Source organism: Mus musculus, chromosome 12 (assembly GCF_000001635.26).
Source record: "Mus musculus strain C57BL/6J chromosome 12, GRCm38.p6 C57BL/6J".
Classification (NCBI taxonomy): Eukaryota; Metazoa; Chordata; class Mammalia; order Rodentia; family Muridae; genus Mus; species Mus musculus.
Window position 1 is genome coordinate 22,866,295 of NC_000078.6, and position 10,007 is coordinate 22,876,301.

The following is a 10,007-nucleotide window of genomic DNA, read 5'->3' on the forward strand; positions in this document are numbered from 1 at the left end:
CCAACACCACCCGCAGCTGCAACAACAACAACCAAATACAAGGAGTTAGCAATCACCATTTATTGACTCATTCAATAAAAACAAGTTTTGATTTGGGAGAAAACGTAGCTGTAAATTGGCCTAGGACTTTGAGGCTTTTGTGTCTGAAAGCTATATAACTTTCTGTCTCAGGTTGGGTATGAGCGGTGGGGTTTTGAAGACAAACTTCTGAGTATGTTTCCAAGACAGCCCTGGCTGTCCTGGAACGCACTCTATACTAGTTGGGACTTGAACTCAGATATCTGCCTGCATCTACCTCCAGAGTGCTAGGATTAAAGGAGTGCGCCACCACCACCCAGCCCAATAAATTCTTATCCTTTGCATTGTCCTGGAGTGTGAGTTGTGTTGAACATCAGTGGACCCAACAACTTAAAAGCTTTACCACACTGCTGATATTCATAGCATCTGTCTCCAGCATGAATATTCTCATAAAAAGAAAAATATACGAAAAAAGAAGTTCAATGAAAAAGTTTTCACCATACTAAATAGATTCACAATGTTTCTACCCAGTTCAAAATCTTCCATGATGAAAATGACTACAAAATTGTGCAAAGGCTTTACCATATTAAATATACTCAGAGGGTTTCTTCCTCAGCTTTTCAATGGCTAGGAACAGATCTCATGACCAAACCAACTCTCAGAAAAGCAAACATTTAAATTGGGGTTTCTCTGCAGTGTGGTTTGTCTTGTGTGTGCCTAAAGAACTATGACATACAAAGGCTTTACTACGTTCATAACATTCACATGGGTTCTCACTTGTATGTGATCTTTAAGTCATCATAGATGATCGTGACATCAAATGCTTTACAACACCGATTACCTTCCAAAGGTTTCTGTCTTCTATGTGTTCTTTGAAAATAATGGAGACTATAGAGTTTTAAAAAGTCTTTACCACATTGATTGCATTCATGAGGTTTCTTTCCAGTGTGGAATCTTTTATGTTTTGAAGACGAGTGGGATATACAAAGGCTTTAGCACACTGACGACATTCATAAGGTTTCTATCGAATATGGATTCTTTTATGATTATAGAGACAATAACTGTGAAAAGGCTTTTATAACATTGATTACATTTCTAAGGTTTCTCTCCATTATGGATTCTTTTATGATATTGGAGATGACTGTGACCTGCAAAAGCTTTACCACATTGATTACATTCATAGGGTTTCCCTCCAGTATATGTACTTTTATAAAATTGGAGACTACTGAATTGTGAAAAGGCTTTACCACATTGATTACATTCATAGATTTTTCTCCAGTATGTTTTTTTATATTTCAATTTTTATTAGATATTTTCTTCATTTACATTTAAAAAGCTATCCCGACAGTTCCCCTATACACTCCCCCCACACTGCTCCCCTACCTACCCACTCCCACTTCTGGGCCTTGGAGTTCCCCTGTACTGGGGCTTAGAAAGTTTGCGAGGCCAAGGGATTCTCTGCCCAATGATGGCAGACTAGGCCATTTTCTGCTAGATATGCAGCTAGAGACATGAGCTCTGGGGGTTACTGGTTAGTTTATATTGTTGTTCCACCTATAGGGTTGCAGACCCCTTCAGCTCCTTGGGTACTTTCTCAGGCTCCTCCATTGAGAGCCCTGTGTTCCATTCAATAGATGACTCTGAGCATCCACTTATGTATTTGCTCAGCACTGGAATAGCCTCACAGGAGACAGCTATATCGAAAAAGTATGTGTTCTTTTATGACATTGGAGATGACTGTGTTGTGAAAAGACTTCACCACATTGATTACATTCATAGGGTTTCTCTCCAGTATGTGTTCTTTTATGACATTGGAGATAACTGTGACATGTAAAGGCTTTACAACACTGATTACATTCATAGGGTTTCTCTCCAGTATGTGTTCTTTTATGACGTTGGAAACTTCTGAGTTGTGCAAAGGCTTTACCGCATTGATTACTTTCATAGGGTATCTCTCCCGTATGTGTTCTTTTATGATGTTGGAGATTACTGTGTTGTGAAAAGACTTTACCACATTGATTACATTCATAGGGTTTCTCTCCAGTATGTGTTCTTTTATGACGTTGGAGATTACTGTGACCTGCAAAGGCTTTACCACATTGATTACATTCATAGGGTTTCTCTCCAGTATGTGTTCTTTTATGATGTTGGTGATGACTGGGTCTTGCAAAGGCTTTACCACATTGATTACATTCATAGGGTTTCTCTCCAGTATGTGTTCTTTTATGAAATTGGAGATAACTGTGACGTGCAAAGGCTTTACCACACTGATTACATTCATACGGTTTCTCTCCAGTATGTGTTCTTTTATGAATTTGGAGAAGACTGGGTCTTGCAAAGGCTTTACCACACTGAATACATTCATAGGGTTTCTCTCCAGTATGTGTTCTTTTATGAATTTGGAGAAGACTGGGTCTTGCAAAGGCTTTACCACACTGAATACATTCATAGGGTTTCTCTCCGGTATGTGTTCCTTTATGACATTGGAAAGTAGAGAGTAGTGCAAAGGCTTTACCACATTGATTACATTCATAGAGTTTCTCTCCAGTATGTGTTCTTTTATGACATTGGAGATGACTGTGTTGTGAAAAGACTTTACCACATTGATTACATTCATAGGGTTTCTCTCCAGTATGTGTTCTTTTATGACATTGGAGATAACTGTGACGTGCAAAGGCTTTACCACAATGATTACATTCATAGGGTTTCTCTCCAGTATGTGTTCTTTTATGACATTGGAAACTACTGAGTTGTGCAAAGGCTTTACCGCATTGATTACATCCATAGGGTTTCTCTCCAGTATGTGTTCTTTTATGATGTTGGAGATTACTGTGATGTGAAAAGACTTTACCACATTGATTACATTCATAGGGTTTCTCTCCAGTATGTGTTCTTTTATGACATTGGAGATAACTGTGACATGCAAAGTCTTTACCACACTGATTACATTCATAGGATTTCTCTCCAGTATGTGTTCTTTTATGACATTGGAGATGACCGTGTTGTGAAAAGACTTTACCACATTGATTACATTCATAGGGTTTCTCTCCAGTATGTGTTCTTTTATGACATTGGAGATTACTGTGACCTGCAAAGGCTTTACCACACTGATTACATTCATAGGGTTTCTCTCCAGTATGTGTTCTTTTATGATGTTGGAGATGACTGGGTCTTGCAAAGGCTTTACCACACTGATTACATTCATAGGGTTTCTCTCCAGTATGTGTTCTTTTATGATATTGGAGACCACTGTGACTTGCAAAGCTTTACCACATTGATTACATTCATAGGGTTTTACTCCAGTATGTGTTCTCTTATGACATTGGAGATGACTGGGTCTTGCAAAGGCTTTACCACACTGATTACATTCATAGGGTTTCTCTCCAGTATGTGTTCTTTTATGATATTGAAGATGACTGGGTGTTGGAAAGGCGTTACCACACTGATTACATTCATAGGGTTTCTCTCCAGTATGTGTTCTTTTATGACGTTGGAGATGATTGCATTTTTTAAAGCCTTGACCACATTGATGACATTCATAAGGTTTCTCTCCAGTATGGGTTCTTTCATGATATTGAAGATGACTGGGTGTTGGAAAGGCTTTACCACATTGGTTATGTTCATGTGTCTTCTCTCCAATTTGTCTTCTTTTATGACATTGGAGATGACTGGGACATGAAAAGGCTTTAGAACGTTCATTACATTCATAGAGTTTCTCTCCACTATGATTACTTACATACCTGCAATGAAAATTGGCACATGTGTTATGTTTACTACATTAATTTCCCTGTTCAGTCATTTCATCAAGATAAATAAAGTTTACAAATTAGTCTACTGATAAAGGTGGACCAGATCATCTGGTTTTATCACTTCATATGTTCATGGGGTTCTCCCGCATTATGGGTTGTTTTGCATCTTTCGAGATATCTGTGATGGTTATTACATGGCTGACATTTATAACATCCTTTTTATATGGGATTTTTATATGATGTATTTCATCTATATGAGGAAAATAGAACAACTCATAGCTTTATAACAGTAATTGGTTTCGTAATTTTTCCTGTAGCATGAATTGTACCACATTTGACTGCGAACCAGGACAAACAAAAGAATTTCCAAATTCCTAGTACCCATAAAGATTTTCTACAGTATGAGCTTAGGGAAGTTCCCAGTAAAATTAGAAAACCAATTGATTGCAAACTTTTATCATATTCAGAATGTCTACCAAAGATAGAATCTGACAATTTTCTCACAGTTCTGGGATAGAATGCGGTACTTTGCTTCTTTCAATATCCCTATGCTCACATGGCTTTTATCCATTGTGACACATGATATATATATTAAAAGAAGAATAACAGATGAAAGGTTTCCACATTGCATTCACACTGTTTGACATTTTGTTCCTCATAGACCTGTAATATATGAATTAAGGTTTCTCCTATGACAACAATCTTGACTCTCATAAACTGTACCCTAAACAAATGATCAATTTCACTATAAGACTATGAGTATCACCAACTTTCCCATGGATTATTTGCTTATTGGAAGGTTTTGGATATATATTTATCACTATTCGATGTGCAATATCTAAGTCTTGTAAGTCTATACATATTGTCAGATCAGTATAGCTCTAATAGAGCTACAAATTGAATAAAGGTATCTCTTAAGGCAATGTTTCCTCATCTTTTTTTAAAAAAGAGGAATGCTTTGATAGATAAATCAGATAACTACATCGAGGCAGTATATCTTTTTAAGAATAGTATTATTAGGGCTGGCGAGATGGCTCAGTGTTTAAGAGCACAGACTGCTCTTCCGAAGGTCCTGAGTTCAAATCCCAGCAACCACATGGTGGCTCACATTCATCCATAACGAAATCTGATGCCCTCTTCTGGAGTATCTGAGGACAGCTACAGTATATTTACATATAATAAATAAATAAATCTTAAAAAAATATTGTAATTATAGTTACACTTCAAGTATTGACATTTTACACTCCTGCTTTTCTTTAGAGCTTCCATATCATAGTAAATTTTCCTTAGAGGCATAATCGCATCAGCTTGCACATGAAAATTACCTTTCATTTCTTCTTGAACTTTGACAATGTCTTTCAATATGATGGTTTTCCCAAGTGTAGCCTAAAAGACAGTACGAGAAAAATGAATGATCCAGTATTGGAAATAGGCAAAATTCAAGGTACTGTGAATTTTCACATCACTGGACACTATTTATTCAGCTCAGTCTTCCTTGTTCTCAGTTGTAATAACAGAGCACCATCACTAAACAAGAGACGTTTTCCTACTATTTTGAAAAGCAAAGAAAATTTACAGTCATACCTATAACAGTGAGGTTCCAGTAGGTCTCCAGCATCACATCTTTGTAGAGACTCTTCTGGGAAGGATCCAGCAAATTCCACTCTTCCCCAGTGAAGTTCACATGCACATCATCATAAGTCACTGCATCCTAAAATATCCCATACATGTGTACATCACAAAACATGGTACTAACATCACTGTAAGTAAACGTATGCTTCCTTCACCATATAATCATGAAATTCTGGTGCTTCCTCCACTGATTTCCTGACACAGAAGTTATAATCTAAGTACCATAACATTTTAAAGGAAATTGAGTTGAAGGTTCACCTGTGTTGCTTATGAACATTTTGAATAAATAGGGTAAAGTCTTTTGAGAGGAATTCCAATTGAGAGGGAGATGTAGGGTGAAACAGATCAACAGTACTGAGCACATATCCCATAATTTGTAAGAAGAATCACTAACGAGAAAAATCATGGACAAGCAGGGTGTATTTGTTCATGTCTTTAATCCCAGAGTCACGGGCAGGTATACATCATTGACCTGGATCTTAGTCTGTTCTATGTAACACATTCCAGGACAGCAAAGGTTACATATTAAGATCCTTACTCCACTGCAAAAATCAACCAGGGAGACAAAAATGATAGAAAGAATTCAGTTGTTTACTACAGTTCCTTCAAAGAAGTATACATTCCCTGCACTTCTGTACTCATCTAGCAGAAACAGGAAGTGTACCGCTTTAAACTGCACCATTAGTAAAACTTTACTGGCAATCAAGGCACATTTAATGGACCAATGGACAGATGAAAATATTAGTAATATAAGTGTTGAACATAAAGAGCAACATAAGGCAGGAGAGAGCTATAACTCAGCTGTGGAAAGCTCTTGCTGGTCTTCCAGATAACAGTGGTCAATACTAGCATTCACGTGACCCATGGCTTTATGAACAGGAGTTCTGAGTCCACCTTCAAACAAAACTAACGATGAAGCACACATGATATTCATATTCACGCATACAAGCAAAACACCCCTATTTATTTAAAAATTTCAAAACAAACACAAGAGTTTGGGGAAATATCAATACCCAGAATCCAATGACTCTGAAGCCTCAGGCAGTATTGATGTCATGAGCATATGCCATCCTAAAAAACAGACTACAACCTATGTGCCCACGGGGTACACAGGGGGCCCCAACCCCACTCAAAAAAGAAACAGAGGAGATTGGGAGGAGGGAATCTGTGAGGGCAGGGACCTAGAGTAGGGACAGTGATCAGGGTGATAATGAATATCTAAATTATAGGATAAACAAAAAAAAAAGTAAAGAAAGAAAAAGGAAATTTTTGAGTGTATATACACTTTCATCTTAACCAAGATGAATCTAGAAAGGCTCCTGCACTGTTCAAATGTCTAAAGTCTCTGCTGACACTCAAGACAATATCTTGACAGCTACATCAGAAAGCAAAGTTGCAAAATCAAACAGCAAGTTATATCTTTCCAACATAAACTGGCACTGAATACCCCTTCCCATTCCAATCAATAGGAATGTGCACACAGGGAGAGAAGATTGGACAAAGGCAAGAAAAACAGCAGGGCAAACACCAAATCCTATAGCTTTGTCTCAAACACATTGGACTTCAATTGCTTAAGGCATAGATGGTGCTCTTCCTGTAACTTCTCATACATCTCTCAGTTTGGGTACTTCATCTCCCTGTAAGCATCTCTCCATGGCAGATTTCTCAATGCGTTAGTTTTCTCCACAACCTGTGGTCACAAAATGCAACTCAAGCATCAACCTCACGACTTAAATGCAAGGAACTCTCACAGAGTCTTCCCTGGGATCCTGACTCTGTCAAAAGATGGCTGGAGTGGTGCTAAACTGAAACCATAGAGAAAGAATATATGACTATGCTATTTTCATCTTTCAGTTTATAGAAGCAGCATGATATGGATGATCCTGTGAAGTTTGGCTTCTAAATTAATGGACCCTGCCTCGCTTGGACCAATTTGCAGCAGGTTTTGTTTAAGGTTTCATTCTGGGATGAGGAAACACGTTGAATACTCCTTCCATTAATTTAAAACATAGCAAGCAGGAGGAAGTACTACACTCAGGGTACCTTCATAGGTATATACCCACAAGGGCATTTGCTCCACTAAGTTCACAGCCACTTTATTTATAAAAGTTAGAAACAGGAAAGAATGCAGATGTTCCTCAACTGAAATGTGGACACAAAAACCATGTTTCATTTACAAAATGGAGTGCTACTCAGGTATGAAAAACAAGGACATCATGAATTTTGCAGAGAAATGGGTACAATTAGAAACTAATAACTGGAATGAGGAAACTCAGGCCCAAAAGGACATGCATGTATGTACTCACTTACAAGTGAATAATAACCATAAGTACAGGATATCCACAGTTCATTTCATAGACCGAAAGACACTAAACAAGACAAGGCACAAATGATCATGGTTGAATCTCACTCAGAACGGGGTATGAAAGAGACAGAAGAGGCAGATGGAAGGGAGAAACTGGATGGGACAGTAGTTAAGAAAGAAGAAGGGGAGTTTTAGGAATAGGTGAGAGACAAGGGAAGGCCTGAGAGTCAGGAAAATGAAATGAAATCAGCACATGCTGGGAGGGAGCGGGGTTAGGGTGGAGGCATCTGTAGAATGTGCCTGAGACTATGAATGGGAGGGCACAAATGCAGCTAGGGAAGAGATCTTAGCTGAGATAGATAGCATCGAGTTATGGACCATGAAGAGGTGACATCTTGCAGTCAGGTAGAACCACCAGTGAAGTGTTCAGTACACCAAAAAAACCAAAAACCTTTTCTCCCAAAATTTGTTCTGTCTGCAAGTAAGGCAGGCACAAAGTTGAAACAGAGACTCAGGGAATGGCCAAACTATACCCTGCCCAACTGATAACCCATCCCATGGGCAAGCACCAAGGCAGGCATTACTGAGGATAATTTGTTATACTTGCAGATAGTAGCTTAGCATCATTGTCCTTTGAGAATCTCCATCCAGCATCTGACTGAAACACATGCAGAGCCCCACAGCCTATATTGGACAGGGCTCAGGGAGTATTTTAAAAGAGTTGGGGAAAGAATTGACGGCCTCTGAAGGAATAGGAAGTCTATGAGAAGACCCTCAGAGTCAACTAACCCAGAACCTAGGAGACGCTCAGAGATAGAGCCACCAACCAAAGAGCACAGACAGGCTGGGATGGAGGCCCCCACCATATATGTAGTGGATATGCTGCTCAGTCTTCATGGGGTCCCCAACATCCAGAGCGGGGCATGTCCCTTAAGCTGTTCTGTGCAAACTGTTTCCCTAACTGGGCTGCCTTGTCTGACATCAGTTGGAAAGGATGTGTCTAACCTTGCAGAGACTTGACATGCCATAGTTGGGAGATACTCAAGTGGTTCCCACCCTCCCTGGGGAAATAAAAGCGAGTCAGTGATGAGGGACTATGGAAGGTGGAATGGGATGGGTGTAACAATTAGAATGTAAATTGAATAAAGAAATAAGGGAAGTCAGGTCGTGCTGGAGCACGACTTTAATCCAAGCAAGCACTCAGGAGGCAGAGCCAGGGGGATTTCTGAGTTCGAGGACAGCCTGATCTACAAAGTAAGTTCCTGGACAGCCAGGGAGACACAGAGAAACTCTGTCTCAGAGGTGAAAAAAAAAAAAAAAGAAATAGGAAGATTGAACAAATACTTCTCAATCGCGTAAAAATATACAAATCAGGCAATATTTTTTTGTTTGTTTGTTTGACCTACTCAATATCCCAGGGCATGAGCCAAGTACAAAAGTTTTCTGGTTTTTTTTTTTTTTTTTGGCCAAAATATCACAGAAACGACCTCTTCCTAAAGTTTTTCAGTCTCTTTCCCACTGAAATAGTATGACCTCAACTTCGTGTGGCTGCATTACTGTCAACACTCCAATCTTCCAGACCCTATGGGAAGAACCGATGAAGCTCCATGTACAGCTTTCTACGATTTTGCCATCTCAATTTCTGATATTTTCCATATTCCTTAAAAAGAGACCAGAGATTCTGTCCAGCAGCAAAATCAGCTTTTGAAACAATTGCTGTTGTTGATGTTGTTGCTGTTGTTGTTGTTGTTGTTGTTGTTGTTCTACCTTGCAACTCTGCTGCTGTGATGGTTTCCTCTGAGCAGAAGCATCTCAGGTAATAAATGTTTGTTTTACACGGTTCTGTCAGATCACAGCCCATGCTTCTGCGAGCTCAGACTAGAAACTGAAGCTAGAAAATGAAGGCAAAAAATATTTGACAAACACTACTTCCTGCTTTGCTTTCTTGCTTGGTCACTCTCTCATGCTCTGTAGCCTCCCTCAGCCTTGGAGCAGGCTGATCCAGACTTTGTCCTTGCTGCCACTAAGAAAGAGATTACCTAGTGTCTTAGTCAGGGTTTCTATTCCTAAACAAACACCATGACCAAGAAGCAAGTTGGGGAGGAAAGGGTTCATTCGACTTACACTTCCATACTGCTTCTCATCACCAAGGAAGTCAGGACTGGAACTCAAGCAGGTCAGAAAGCAGGAGCTGATGCAGAGGCCATGGAGGGATGTTCATTACTGGCTTGCCTCCCCTAGCTTGCTCAGCCTGCTCTCTTATAGAACCAAGACTACCAGTCCAGAGATGGTCCCACCCACAA

The 10,007-nt window shown here is 39.3% G+C and overlaps 1 pseudogene; it reads right to left on the reverse strand.

Moving 5' to 3' along the window:
- Positions 1-1,951: 1,951 nt before the first annotated feature.
- Positions 1,952-3,415, reverse strand: Gm20327 (annotated as a pseudogene).
- Positions 3,416-10,007: the final 6,592 nt, after the last annotated feature.